This window comes from Gymnoscopelus braueri (assembly GCF_963280865.1).
Source record: "Gymnoscopelus braueri genome assembly, chromosome: 16".
Classification (NCBI taxonomy): Eukaryota; Metazoa; Chordata; class Actinopteri; order Myctophiformes; family Myctophidae; genus Gymnoscopelus; species Gymnoscopelus braueri.
In genome coordinates this window covers 10,527,148-10,542,877 of record NC_137616.1, presented here as the reverse complement: position 1 = coordinate 10,542,877, position 15,730 = coordinate 10,527,148, and the positions used below count along the sequence as shown (strand labels likewise).

General features: G+C 41.7%; 1 protein-coding gene across 1 annotated transcript in view; it reads right to left on the bottom strand.

Annotated features, from left to right (window-relative positions):
* rad51b (RAD51 paralog B) overlaps positions 1-15,730 on the bottom strand; it is a gene marked incomplete at its 3' end in the record, with an annotated part of 112,673 nt that overhangs the window by 77,405 nt on the left and 19,538 nt on the right. The window lies entirely within an intron of this gene.

Here is a 15,730-nt window from a genome sequence, read left to right as displayed (position 1 = left end):
TAGAGATATAGATATATATGCACACACATACAGTATATACAGTATATAAATGAATCAACATAATTAGTCTGATTAACCCCATAGGTCCATTTTTTACAACAGTGTCACGTACGTTCAACGCGTTGTAACACAATGGGCTTGTAGAGGAGCTTCAACCCTTGTCCTGCTACTACCTTCTCCTCTCATGGATACGCATAATTTCCCCCCCTGGTTCCCACTGGTCCATAGAACTCAACTAACCAGAGTCTATATAATTTACCGCAGCTGGAATAAGATGAAGAGACGAGAGCAGACGTGATGATGATGATGTTGGAACTCAGTCGGGCGTTTACGCTGAACGATTTACAGTCCTAATAAAAAACAACAAACATGAAGAACATTCTCCTAACCTGAGTCTCAACTCATTTCATGTCTCAGCACTCTTTTCTATCACTCATCTATCTGGTTAGATAAATGGACCGTTATTGATCCCGCAAGGGAAATTCAGTTGTCATGGCAGTATACCGCAGTACGAAACACAGGACAGATACAGAAAAAATAAATTAGATACAAACTTAAACTGAATGTACTGTAGTCTATACTGCATACTGCAAGGACAATGGCTCCCAAACGGTGAGACAAGTCCAGGTGTGCTTTGGGATTTTCTGAGAAGCACATATTTTTATTGCAATATATATCAAACATTGGCCAAATTGTCAAATCATATAAGAAAGAGGCGGCAAAAAAAACAATTGCCGATCAACAAGCTCGCGTTGCGAGGCGTTGTTGTGAGCTTGTAGATCTGCTATTTTCACAATATTTATCAGTGGAACCGAGTCAAACGAAATTGAATGCCTCAACTCTTACATTCCAAGTGCTTGTCAGGGTGGGGGGTCCCCAATTCAAATATGATTATTTTGGGGGGTCCCCAGTTCAAATATGATTATTTTGGGGGGTCCCCAGTTCAAATATGATTATTTTGGGGGGTCAGGGCCTGAAAAGTTTGGGAACCCTTTATACATTTTGAACAAGGGTTCCATTGCACTGAGATCATACTGTAACAGCGGGTATATTATTGACCCTTATCCTCCTGGGTGGCTGTTGTATTGTAATGTTGGTCATCTACTGTAAGCTGTTACCCTCATTTCAAACAACTTTGGACAAGAGAGGGCAGTTATCCTCCAACTTGTAAAAATTCTGAGCGAGCGTAAAATGTTAAAAGACTCTCAAACCCCCGGCTCGAAGGCGCCCCGTCGACAGAATCGCATCTGGAGGCGGTGTTTTGTTTCCCTTTACGGAAAAAGGCATGGATAAAACATTATCAATGACATCTGATCAGCGCACTGGCTCTCAACGTCGCGTCCGGGGACCACCGTGGGTCCAAGAAATGGTCCCTTACGGCATCGGTTCTCAAAGTGGGGCCTCCAGGGGTCCTTGGGGGGGGGGGGGGGGTCCCCAGCAAAATTAGTTAATATAGCTTCATGATCATTTTAACCACTTTAGCCATAGTTTATACTTTGGCTATTGAAAAATAGCAGATCTACAAGCTCATAGCGAGGCACTCGGTGCCGCGCTATGAGCTTGTAGATCTGCTATTTTTGAAAAATCGTGAAGATTTGTGAAAATCTTTGAATATATATATTTTTTTAACTCAAATCTTCGCTTCTGGGGGGGGGTCCCTAGAACAATATTTTTGAGATGGGGGTCCGCGGCCAAATACATATCATTTTGGGGGTCCTTCACATAGTTTGAGAACCACTGCCTTACAGGGGTCTGTAACTTAACTCTGAGAGCTTACACATGGAACCACAATGGACCCTGGGCCTTACATGTCTATTTGGTTCCATTTAGCACACTCTCAAAGTTAATTATACACTGAAGATTTTACAGTGGAGATTCGGGTCCCAGAGATAAACATTTGATCAAATGAGGAGTTTGTCGGATAATGGATATCAAACTGGGGGTCCTTGAAATAAAAAAAAGGTTGAGAACCACTGATAGAACATTTTAGTGATTGCAAAATGTTAAAAGATTTTCAACCCCCCCCCCCCCCCCCCCCCGGCATGAAAGCGCCCCGTTGACAGAATCGCATCTCGGAGGCGGTATTGTGTTTCTCTTTATGGAAAAATAAAAAAAAAGGCATGGATAAAACATTATCAATGACATCTGATAGTGTGCTTTAGGGAGAGGTCCCCCAGCGAGAGGCAGAGGAAGTGGCTCTCATAAACACAACTAAATCACATCTCGGCATCTCTTCCCCCTTTTGTCTGTTCCTCAGCTGCTCTCCCTTTCAATCCACTCTGGCCCCAAAAATATGCTCACAGAACTCGGTTCCGTCTCTCAGAGTCTATCTCCCTTCACCGGTTGGCAAAGTGGGGGCCACCAGGGGGACCAAAATGGGGTAATATATATATATGTATATATATATATAATATCTCTGCTGTCCGGCAGAAACCAGCTAACTCCAAAATGTTCATTTTTCAGGAAATGAAAAAAAGTGGCATTAGGAAGTTTTGTCCATCATTGATAAGAACAGCTGAATGGACCTCCAAGCTCACAATGAGGTTGGAGGTCAAAAGGGGGTGGAGCCTGGAGTCAGCAAAACAAGCTAACTCCGGTGGAGTTAGCTGGTTTAGCAGAAAGTTTGAGGATCCAATGGAGTTAGCTGGTTTTGTCAGAAGCGCTTTTTAATGCTTTTCCTTGGTTCAATTTTTTTTTTTACCACACACAGACGTAAAGGGTGTTCAATGGCCCTGATTTATGGAAAAAAATGCAAAAGTGTCAAAATGGAGTTTCTGCCGGTCCAGGTGCATACCACATATAGGCTCTGATGCAGCCTGACAGTAGCCTGGTAAACCCTCCCTCCGGAAATCTCATTTCCATTTGATTTCAGGAAAGAGTCTGGCCTGAAGGCTTGTCTGGGCGTTTCTAGCCCATACACCAAATGGACGAGCCTATCAGCGTCGTCGCACATCGTTCTGTGATTGACAGCGACAGTTGGCCAATCAGGTGGCGAGTCCGAGTGAGCCCGAATGGGACCGAGTGCAGCCGACAAAAATGGAACGATCCGCCATTGTTTCTGTGGCCAGTTACACTTTTTACTTTCGGTTTTAACGCTCTCAAACTTCTTTTTTGAGGCACGGAATTTAGTTTTAAGATATCGTTTGGATAGAATTTAGTTGTTTAACTTCATATATGTGGTCAATTAATCATGACAGAGCCTATTTCTTAAAAAAAATGTAGAGAACTATCAAATATCCAATGTTGATGGGAACCACCCGAAAAATCTATAACATTAAGATCAAAACAAGTGGCACGTTAAAGGGGGAAAACGATACCTGTGTATAAACTCCAGGCAAGTTTCATTCTCGTAAAAAAATAAAGAGAAAAAAAAGGGTTTTAATCTGAAACCACAGCTGATAAAGAGACATCTAGCAAAACCACACAGCAGTGGAAAACATTTCCAGAAAGACAGATAACTGTTTAACTTTATTTGGACAGTATTCACCGCCTTGTAATCTGTGTCTGTAATGAGAGGGCTGGCTTTGCTGCGTTCAAAGTTGGCTACTGGTGTTAGCTGCACATCGTCTCTGTATGGGTGGAAACCTCATATGTCCAAAACTGCAAAAATAGCAGATCTACAAGCTCAAAACGTGTCGCTTTACGCTGCAGTTCGAGCTTGTAGATCTGCTATTTTTGATACTTTTGTTTGACGCTGTAGTATGATCAAGTAGGGCATTCATTTACGAGAAAAAAAACGCCAAAAGTTAAAATATGGAGATGAGAGGTTCGGCCCGGCAGCAGCGATATACAGTACGATACTGTGTCCAAGGCTCGTGATATGCGCTGCAATGTTAATTTGCATAAATGTGACATCATGCTATACATTTAACCGCGTTTGACCCGCAGTCCACGTGGACAAGTTTACTAAATCTTCGTCCATAATGGAGGGCTCTGTGGCATGAATTAAGCCTGATTTATGCTTGGGTTGAGCATTGTGTCCCACGACCGAAAATAGGAGATCTACAAGCTCACAACGTGGCGCACACTGTGACAAATAGTGAGCTTGTAGATTGTCTATTTTTGGTATGAGACACTGCACTTTATCCATATTTTATACTTTGGCTGTTCAAAAATAGCAGATATACATGCTCATAGCGCGTCACCGAGTGCCGTGCTATGAACTTGTAGATCTGTTATTTTTGAAAAATCTTATAATATTTGAATATATATATTTTTAAAGGGAACATTTTTGACTCAAATCTTTGCTTCTGGGGGTCCCTATTACAAAATATTTTGAGATGGGGGTCCGCGGCCAAATACACATAGGCCTAATTCTGGAGGTCCTTGCATGAAAAAAAGTTTGAGCACCACCGATATATAGCAACAATAGTTTTTCAGAAAACTGTTAAAACTGTCCAAAAACAGGAGATCTACAAGCTCACAAACGTGGCAGCACCGCGACAAATCGTAGAGCTTGTAGATTAGTCTATTTTTGGTACGAGACGCTGCACCGTGCGTGCGACTAACAATAAATCAGGCGTTAGTAGTTAGTGGGTTGACCACTGGATCGTTTTTCTGAGCCCGGATGAGGATGTGTTGACTAATACCACATTTGGCCTTTTTCTCGCGTGTCATTTCATTTTGTTTTTTCCAAGCACTTCTTGGTGTGCACGAGGCTCTGACCTTTGGTTTTCTGGTCAGACTGGTAATCTAGCAAGCCTCAAGCTGCTCCTTACATTTGCACTCATTATAACGTCACTCCAAAAGAAGAGTGGTGCCCAGGCTGAATGCCCTGCAATGTGCAAGGCAAAGAACTGTTGCCGGGCAGAAACCTCATATCTCCATATTTCAAACTTGTAAAATTAACCCATTCAATCCGGGAACGCATCTGTGTCATTTTAGATTTTAGCTAGAGCCATTATTTAATACTTTGGCTATTAAAAAATAGCAGATATACAAGCTCATAGTGCGGCACCGAGTGCCGCGCTATGAGCTTGTATATCTGCTATTTTTTAAGCTTGTAGACCTGCAATTTTTTTGAAAAAACATGAAAATGTGTGCAAATCTTTGAATATATATTTTTAAAGCAAACTCAAATCTTTGCTTCTGTGGGGGTCCCTGGAACATTTTTTTTAGATGGAGGTCCGCGACCAAATACATGGGTGGTCCTTGACATGAAAAAGTTTGAGAACCACTGATAGCAATTATAGCAACATACGTTTTTCAGAAAACTGTTAAGATTTAGAAGACATTTGTAGACGCGTTCCAGGTTTGAATGGGTTAAACATATTTTCGTAAATGAATGCCCTGCTGTGTCATAGAAGTGTCGCGCAAAATAGCAGGTCTAAAGCTAGGTCCATAGCTTGTAGATCGGCTTCATTACATTCTTTTTTTTAATTAGTAATAAAGACTGAATGGTTTTGGACATACAAGGTTTCCACCTTGACAGTGACAAAATGCAACTGGGGGAAAGAGGAAAAAGGCATCCTCAGTCATGCAGATAAAGCTGTGGGCAATGGAACAGTGTCACTGTGGGGGTGTGTGTCTGTGTGTCTGTGTGTGTGTGTGTGTGTGTGTGTGTGTGTGTGTGTGTGTGTGTGTGTGTGTGTGTGTTCCATACAGTGGCGCGTACGGACAAGCGAAGGCCCGCGGGGGCTTGAATCACTGCAGTCTCTGTCACACGCAGTCAATGAAGGAGGTTTTTTTTTTTTACCGCAGACAAAGAGAGGCTGTCTGCAGAGCCTGTGACAGGTCGCACACCACTGCCCTCCTGCTCTCATTAAAAGCCCTACTGGGTCAAGGGGAATGGGAGGAGGGAGGATGAGGGCAGTGGTGGAAAGTAACTGAGTACATTTACTCAGTGGTGTAAAGTAACTAAGTACATTTACTTAAGTACTGTACTTGAATTACATTTTGAGGCTTTCACTTTACTTGAGTATTTCCATTTTTGAATTCTATGTAGTTCTACTGCACTGCATCTCAGAGGCAAATATTGTACTTTTTTACTCAATCATTTGACAGCTTTAGTTACTTTGCAATGTATATTTTGGCTATTCAAAAAGAAAGCTGATATAAGCTCACAGAGCGCTCGCAACGCGTTGCGAGGAAACACGTTGAAGGCACGCAACTTTTAACCACTTTCAACCTGTCATTACAAGGGCTGTCGCGATCATGACATTTTACTTGACGATTAATTGTCATACAATAAAGTGCGATTATCGAACATGGGAACATATAAATAATAATAATTTCTGTTTTAGGCTTGCACAGGGCAGATATGACAATTAACGTAAATATACAAATCAAATTACTGCCATATTTAATAACTTTACACTTTCACAAAAATGTTTGATAGTGGAAATAGCTGATCTACAAGGGCTTAAGTGGTTATTAACCCATTAAGACCTGGAACGCATCTGTAGCACTTTAGATTTCTTTGGCTATTCAAAAATAGCAGATATACAAGCTCATAGCGCAGCTCATAGCGCGGCACCGAACGTTAAATGTTCTTTCATATTGAAGTTGTATTTATCTATCAAAATGTTATTTGTGATTATCTTTTTTTTTACTTATAAGTGAAAATATTTTCATAAAAACTTTAATTAAATCTAAAAATCACAATATCGGTCAAAACACGGGTAATCGGTGATGGGGGACTATCCAAAATTGGGATTGGACGCAAACAATATGGTTATGTGTAAAAGGCTCTGCTATTTATTGCAACACAACAATACTTCCTACCGAGTGTGTAAGTGTGTGAGTACAGACATATGATAGAGCGGTAACAAAGCGTGACAGATTAGCAGTCTATCCAGAAACAAACAAGACGGTATCAAAGGGCGGTTGTATGCAGCTGTTTACTACTCAACCCTCAGACAAAGAGTCAATTATGTCGTTTAGTCTTTGCTACTCATTTTCTGGGCTCTTCAAGGCCAGGTTTACATGATATTCTGCCCTCCTGTTGGCATGTGTATTATGATCCTTACAGTGGTTGTCTTCTTGCATCGTTGTTATTCTTGATCATAACGAGTTGCGTTGTTTATTTCCTATGTTTTGTCAGTCTGTCAAATAAACCAAATATACAACCACAGACTACAGACACGGCAACCTGGAGGTATACACAGCTGTGCCATTTCAGCACCCTGCACTGCACCACCATGCAGAGACAGACAGACAAAAACAAATAAACACACAAACAATTGGACTGCTGGCGTAGCGGTCCAGGCACCTAGGCTCCAAAGTAGCCTGACAGCACGTCACGGGTTCGAGTCCTGATTCCAACGGCCTTTGCTGCACGTCACTCCCCATCTCTCCCCCCATTTTTTTAAAGAAAATTAAAAAAATTGGACATCCTTGTTACAATACTTTCGCGTCCCTATTCTGGGCAAGTCATAATAGGCAGTTAATCAGGATCAGTGATGTGACTTTATTGTCACATCACACAGGTTTAAAACAGTGGGTGAAATTCGTTTTTGTGCAAGCTCCATTGTTTTGTTATTTCCATAAAAGAGAACGGGAAGAAGAAGAGGGGGGGGGGGTAGGAGAAGAGAGAGAGAAAAAAACAAGACATGACTCAGTCATGTATACCAGCTTGCTTTCTGTTTTCTCTGATTTGTCTCGCAGAATCTGGCAACACTGCTAGCGGCTCCCCATTGGCTTAGACCTGTTGCTTATTTCTCTCGCAGAATCTGGCAACACTGCCATAGAGGCGTGTCTAGTACCATAGCTTGGGAGGACGAGACCGCCCGTTCAGAGTATGGGAAAGTATCCCCATTGGCTTAAAGGACAGCCAATGATGAAAAAGTGTCGAGGAAGTGTTGAGAGAGTGTTGACTAGGCTCAGCTTTGCAAGCTGGTAAAAAATCTACATATTTACACATAGTATATCTATCCCGTGCGGTAAGTACATGAGGTAAGACATAAGGTGCTCGAGCATAGCAGCAGATATACCGCACATGATATGCTATGGACGTTATAGCGAGATGCTATGGCGCGAGAATAATAAAAAATCAGCACGTTGTACATTCTGTGAAACATTCTGCGATCTACAAGCTCACAACATGTCGTAGCGTGAGCCTGTAGAATGGCTATTTTCAACTAATTTATTTGGCGTAGAGGGGGGGGGGGGAAGAAGGGGCCCAAGTATAGGCCTCTGGGGGATCCCGGTCAACGAAGTATACACGGTTCAAGTTGGTTAAATTACATTAAACTCTTATAATGCTGTTTTAATGTCCAATAAATCAAATTAAGCTAGACTAGACAAGTCTAGACCAAAGTAAACTGAAATAAGCTAAACAAATCCAGCATGGCCATATCCCAGCACTGACGCCTCGGGCTTGGCTTTGCAAATAAGCAGCTGCAGCTTTGCTATATCCATGCCTGGGCATTGGGCAATGGCTGATAAAGACTGCACAAGTAAACAACTTATGATATCGTCACTGTCAGCTGGAAACCTTGTATTTCCAAAATCGTGCCTTTTTTATTATAATAAAAACAATATATATATATATATTTAAAATTGTGAAAATAGCGATCTACAAGCTCACAATGCAGCAAAAACATATTTTTGTAGATCAAAAAAAAGTTTGTAGATCAAAAAAAAGTTTGTAGATCTGCTATTTTCACTACTTTTGCACGACAGTTTATTTACGGGAGGGAACAATAAAACATTATGGAGATACAAGGTTTCTGCCTGACAGCAACGTTATGTGCTGCTGCCTACAATTAATCCAATTCCTGCATGTCTGAGCCTCTTGCACATTATCGTGATCTTCCTCAGCTTAATACATTCTTAATGTAGTGTCAAGTAGAACGTCTTTCGACATTTACCGCAATAATTAATGTTTGAGAAACCAAGATAGGAAAATATGCGCTATTAATTATATGCTCCCCTCCTTGCAGCCCAGTGCTAGTACGTCCCGGCTGTGTTGTGATCTTGGAGATATATTTTATTTATTTTTCTTAGGTTTGATGACATGTCCAAAAGTAGAGACGCCAGCCTTAATGTGGTTAAACTGAGTAGCTTAACGACATGAACCCTACCATCCCTATTCCGGGCATGTCGTAACAAGTTAAAGTAGACAAACGTTCTGTGAAAACCAGACAAACCTTTGGTGAAAATAGGCAAATATTCTGGAAAAAAACTAATCAATCTATAAAGGTCACAACGTTGGCTAGAACCTAGATAGCCGATCTAAGGTCGTAGATCAGGCTATTTTCGCTACTGACGTACAACAAAGCGAATAGGGTTTTAAGTGGTTTAGGTTCTGTCTTAATAAATTCGTAATCAAGCGCCAAGTAAAACGTCTTCGGACTTTAATCGCAATAATTAATTGTGAAAAACCCAAACTGGAAAATATGTGCTATTAATTATGCTGCTCTTCTATCTGCAGACTAGAGCGCTGTGAGCACATCCTCTGCTCCAGCCTGTGCTGTGTTCTTCTTCTAAGCCTGCAGTGTTCGGTTGGCACCCTGCTGCACACTTGGCACTGCCACCAGCTATTGAGTTTTCACTAAATGAGGTCAGAGGGCTGCTTGCTTTTTAGACCAGTGGTTCTCAACCTGTGGGCCGGGGCCCCGCTGGTGGGCCGTGAGGATATTGTTAAGTGGGCCCCCAAATAATTGGCAAAACACTACATTTTTAATGATTATCTATATAAATATATGTTAAAAAAAAATATATGTTTTTTTTTTATTGTGATATCGATAAACTCAAAGTATACCATGTTAGTTCCATTGATCCAATTTGAATGATCAATTGATTGCGCTTGCCTTTCTTTCAAAGAAGAAATAGCATTGAGAAAATGTACAACTGCCACTTACAAGTAAAGTCTGATCAGAAAGAATAAGCATGAACCCCTGTCAACAATCAACAAGTAAATAGTCACATAAGAACTACTGGGGTTCGATTGTCTATGAATACTAAAGGTGGCCTTACACTACGAGATAATCGGGGTAGAAAACAACTCTCCCGAGTATCGGTGGGGGGGCGTGCCCTACCCCAGCCTAGATCGTGGCCGAATCTCGGGCATAAATATCATCTGGAGTGAGGGTTCATAGATCCAATCTGAACCCTCCCGAGTTGCTCACAGGACGGTCGGGGCCGACCAGACCATTTTCAAACATGTTAGATATTTATCTGGATCGCTACTGTATGGAACACCACAGCAGGGGTCGGACCGAGAGAAATAAATATGTCCGCTGTTCTGACACCACAATGCCCCCCCCCCCCCACCACTTGAATTCATGGATATTTTTTAGTTTTTGTCACATTCCTAATCCAATAATTTGTCTCCTATCTAGTCTCCTGTACCGGAACCACTGCCTACCGGTCCGCTGGTCTTCAAATTATTGGCTTAGGTAATGCGACAAAAACAAAACAATATCCATGAATTCAAGTCTCCATGCGGTGAATAATCGATAGCAAAAAAGGCAATTTGGGGGTGAACTATCCCTTTAATAGACTCGTTAACTCATTCCCTGCCTAGAACGACTAAAACGACTTCTGTCCCATAAGCCCTGTCTGCCTAGAACGACTAAAACGATTTTTTTTTTTTTTTTTTTTGACTCAAAGTCCAAGGAGATATGATTTTTCGAAGATCTAGACTCCCATCCACTTCCTTGTTACCTTAAAACTTTAAAATTCTGTATCTCGGCTCCTGAGTACTTTTTTTTTCAATGAAAAAATCTCTGGCAGTGGGCAAACGCGGCCAGAAATAATTCAGGCAGTGAATGAGTTAATAGCTCTTTCATCAAGCAATTGTCAGGCAGTCCAAGTTCAACTAAAAATCGCCTGGTTTCTGCACTATTTTCCTAATCCCAATGTGCTCTACCTGCTTACTCTCTTATTATTATTTACCCCCAGCTGTGTCTTTTGTCTGTTTCTGTCCTGTGTTTAATAATAACTGCTGTCCTGGCATAACAATTGAATTGCCCCCATGGGATTAATAAAGGCCTGTCTGTCTGTCTGTCTGTCTGTCTGTCTAACGCCAGGTTATAGAGTGAAACCTAGCATCTGTCTGAGCAACATGCTATCTAAATTACATTATTAGATTTACATGATGCTAGGCATTTAGCCGATTCTTTTTTATTCAGAGTGGCTTAACCACTTAAGACCTGTTTTATAATTTGTCTATTTTTGAAACAAATTTAGAAAATGTCCGCCTATAATAACTGTGCCCAAAATATGGGCGCCAGGGTTAATGTGGTTAAACTGCTTTTAATTCCACAGACCATCCACATGAAAAGCACCAGTATGGTACGCTGTTGCTCAACGTCGGGTCCGGGGTCACACCAGGGGATCAAATGGACCCTTTCTTACGAGGGTGTACAGTACATGGTCAGAACCACAGTGTTTGAGGTTCTAAACAGACCAACCTTCTCTTTCAGGCACTTTATGGGACTCATTCTGTTTGGGGCCTCACCTGTCACACAATGTATTAGGTAACTTTCTTTTTTTTGACAAATAAAGGAACATAAACCTAAGAGAAGATGAATGAACAGGCGAGATCAGTTGGAAATCTTAAGCTTTTAACCTGTGGGAGTTCTGAGTGCTTTGTACACTCAGGTGTAACGGTAATTCCCTTCAGTATTCTTAATGCACAAAGAAACGTCAAATATTGACACAGACACTTTGCAAATGGTCCTTGCTGTACGGGTACAGTAGCCTGTAGAAACCGTTTGACCTGTGACTGCCGGTAACCACACCCTCGCTCTCTCAGACAGACACAGAGAGACTGAGGTCCTTATCAGAGCCTCACCTTCTGTTCTTGTGTTGTCTGTGCTAGATACATCTACCACACCTTACCTGAAGTGGACTTATAGCTGCTGCTTTGCATAGCTAACAAGACTAAGAGTCTAAAAGCCCTGCTAGCTGCACCCAACCGGTAAATAGCAACTTACTGTAAATTGTTCCACCGATCCAAACCATAACCCAATCGATTGATTATTAAAGGGATAGTTCACCCAATGTTCTATCAATTAGTCACCCCATGGAGATTATTATAAATTTTTTTTGTGGCATTCCTAAGCCAATAATTTGATGACCGGCAGCGGTTCCATTAGTGCCAATGACGTCTTTTGACGTCACCTAAAAAAAAGATATATATATATCTCAAAGCTACTAGGAGAAAACGATTTTCAAAAAGTTAATGCTCCATCCACTTCAATGTTAAAAAAGAAACGGAGAAAAAAAATCTAATTTTTCCATTTTGCCTAATGGTGGCACAGGGATCAACAAGCTTGAAATAAGCCTGGCAGTGAATGAGTTAAGTGGTCAGATGGGTGGGCCGCCAAAGTATAATCACCACATTTCAGAAGTGTGTATTGTATATTCACGGAAAGATGATCAAATATCGTGCGTGGCTCGATCCAGTGTCGATCTGGGATTTCACGTGAACAGCCTGTGACATCAGTCATCTATGACAGTGCTTCTCAAACTTTTTCATGTCAAGGACCCCCAAATTGACACTTATTAGCCCGCGGACCCCCATTAGAAAAGATAAGCCAGAGACACCCATAAGAGAAGATTTTTACGGCTCTAGCAGTGATTCTCAACCATTTTAATTTCAAGGACCCCCAGTTTGACATGCATTAGGCTACGGACCCCCATTTAATGGCATTTCTATCTCTGGGACCCCAATTTATATTGTAAAATCAATGTTAATTTAACTCTGAGAGTGTACATACATGTATGGAACCAAATGGACCCGTTAGGGTCCATTTGGTTCCATTTGTATACTCTCAGAGTTACAGACCCATAAGGGTCCATTTGGTTAACTATCCATCATTTAGCTGGGGACCCCCTGGAACTCCACCAAGGACCCCTTGAGAACCAACGATCTATGACACGAATCAGTAGGGTTCATCCTTCGGGACGCATGACGATGTGTTCATGATTTTTGGCGTTTTCTTTTTTGTAAAATAGGCCGCTTGCCATTTTTTCTCTACATACTGTAAGAGATAATGTGTAGTTTTGGACAAAAGCTGAAGGATTAGCAAAAAGTGTGTTTTGTAGAAAATTCTAAATGCCATTAAATGTAAGTAGGCGGAAAATTGACGTGGCCTACAGGGGAGTCCATATACTGTCCTCTCCAAAATGTAACATTTTATTCAAATTGATTCTTTGTTTTATTTGTTTGATTAACTGTTGCACAACAGAGATCAACCAGAGAAATCATATTATACAGGTACTAACCTAACTAAAGTCAGGTACTAGTAACCGAACCCAGGACGACACAGACAGACTGAGGTCCCATTCAGAGCCTCACCCAGTGCAACAACACAGGCTTGTCCTACTAAGTGACACGGGAGGCCCTGGGCAGCTCTGCGAAGAAAAGCCCACAGACAGTACAACCAACTGACACAGTGGAACAAGGCAACGTGAGACCTGGGATAGACCCAGGTTGGAACAAAAACCAATACGCTGGGGGGACAAAGGGTAGAAGGGATGGGAGAGAGAGAGAGACAGACACACAGAGAGAGAGATACAGAAAGAGAAACAGAGGGAGAGTGACAAAGAGTGTAAGAGAGAGTCAGGAGGATGGAGGTACAGAGTCAAAGAGAAAGAGAAAGGACAAACAGAGAGAGAGAGAGAGAGAGAGAGAGAGGGTGGGAGGGGGAGCATAAACAGACAGACGGAAAACATAGAGTATCGTCGCTGTTGGGCGGGAGACCTTGTATGTCCAAAACTGTTACTTTTCAGGAATAGCTGATCTACAAGCTTACAACGCTGATGGCTGATCTACAAGCTTACAACGCGTCACCAGGTGACGCGTTGTAAGCTTTTTGTTGTAAGCTTTTTTTAATATTTGAAAATTTGTGAAATGTTTTCAACATGGAAATGATTATGACGATAATGCAAAAATAATTGCGATTATCTCAAATAATTGCGATTAGACGATTATGTAATAATTGTGACAGGCCTAACTGACACAAAATAAATAAATGAATATGGAGATACAAGGTTTCTGCCTGACAGCAACAATATATATAAGGAGAGAGAGGGGGGGGGGTGTTGCTGCCAGGGAGTGAATATGTGAATCTGATTACATAGAAGGAGAAGAATTGGATACACACCTCTATTGTCTAATGCACTGTACCGTCCCCCCTCTAACTGGGGGGGGGGGGGGGAGGGGGTCAAGAAAGAGCGCAGTACCTCAGGGGAAATGAGGATTTAGAGGTGGAGACAGAGAGAATACGAGTGAAAGAGGGAGAGAAAGCCCACCGGAGAAAAGGGTGAAAGTAGGATTTTAAAAAAAGAGAGAGACGTAGAACAAGAGAGCGAGTGTGTTTCAATACCGTGTGTCTATTACATAACAGAGCAACTTGTTTGCTTTTATCCCAGTAAGACCCGAGGCAGATTCTACAAAATGTCTTCTAAATACACACAGTTTTCTGAAAAACTGCTGTTGCTGTATCAGTGGTGCTCAAACTTTTTCCATGTCAAGGACCCCCAAAATTATATGTATTTGGCCACAGAACCCCCCCCCCCCCCCCCCCCCCCATCTCAAAACATTTAGTTCAAGGGACCCCAGAAGCAAAGATTTGAGCTTTTTAAAAAAAAAGGAAAAAAAGAAAAAAACAATATATATATACCGTATATATTCAAAGATTTGCACACATTTTCACGCTAAAAAAGAAAATAGCTCATAGCACATCACTTCGTGCCACGCTATGAGCTTGAATATCTGCTATATTTTTTTAATAGCCAAAGAGATCTAAAAAACGACATGAAAAGAGGCTTTCCCGGTTTGAATGGGTTATTCAAAGCACGGCCCTGGTATAATGTTGTCCCAACATTCAGCGCCTCAGCCGCTCCGCTGGGACAGCCCCAGACCAGACACATACACACACACACACACAGACAGTAGATACTGAAAAGATACAGGAGATACAGATTATGTATCCACTGCCCACGGGTGTCTGCTGGGAGAGTTCTTATCACGGGACTACCAGGCCACAAACTAGCATTTCAATGTTTTGGGTTTTCCTTTGTTTTTTTTACACACACGGGCGTGGATTCAAAGGTTTACCTGCCATTGTAACTGTTTTGACCTCTCAAATAGGCTTTGTGCATAACTGTAGTCCCGGGTTTCCAGAAGGTGGCTTGCTTAACCCTGTTGTGGTTCAGTTTCCCATGGCTTTGTTTCGTTAATTGGCTCAGCAAGCAGATTTGAACCTGAAACACATAACGTGTTTCCGGTTCAGATCTGCTGAGCCGAGCCAATCAAACAAAGCTATGGAAAAATGAACCAGAACAGGACATGGGTATTTCTGGGTTCCTGTGTGGGACTACAGTTAGGCACAGATTCCATTGCAAAAATAATGCCAAAGATGTATAAACGCCTGAATTTGTTGTTCCACTAACAGCAAGCCTTAACGATCCTATTAGGTAATTAAAGTCAGATTTTGGATCCATCTGTCCTGTCAAAATGTCCACGTCAACAGACTGAACTTCTTACCCGCCAACTCCCTGGAAGTGAGGTCGCTCTAGATAAAGATGCCAGCGGAATGCCTAAACTGTCAAATAAACTGGGCCATGTGCAATTGTGGGCCTTTAGGTTTCAATCTCAAACGCATAATGATACAGTGCAATGTAGCTGTAATGGAAAACATGTACTAATAGTGATGCACACAGTGAAATCCTCAGTGCAACTAAAAATGTAAACATGTAAATAGTAGTACATGCCCAGTAGTGCTTTCCAGACGTAAGACAAGACCAAATGGGGACATTGTTGAGGTCCCCGTGA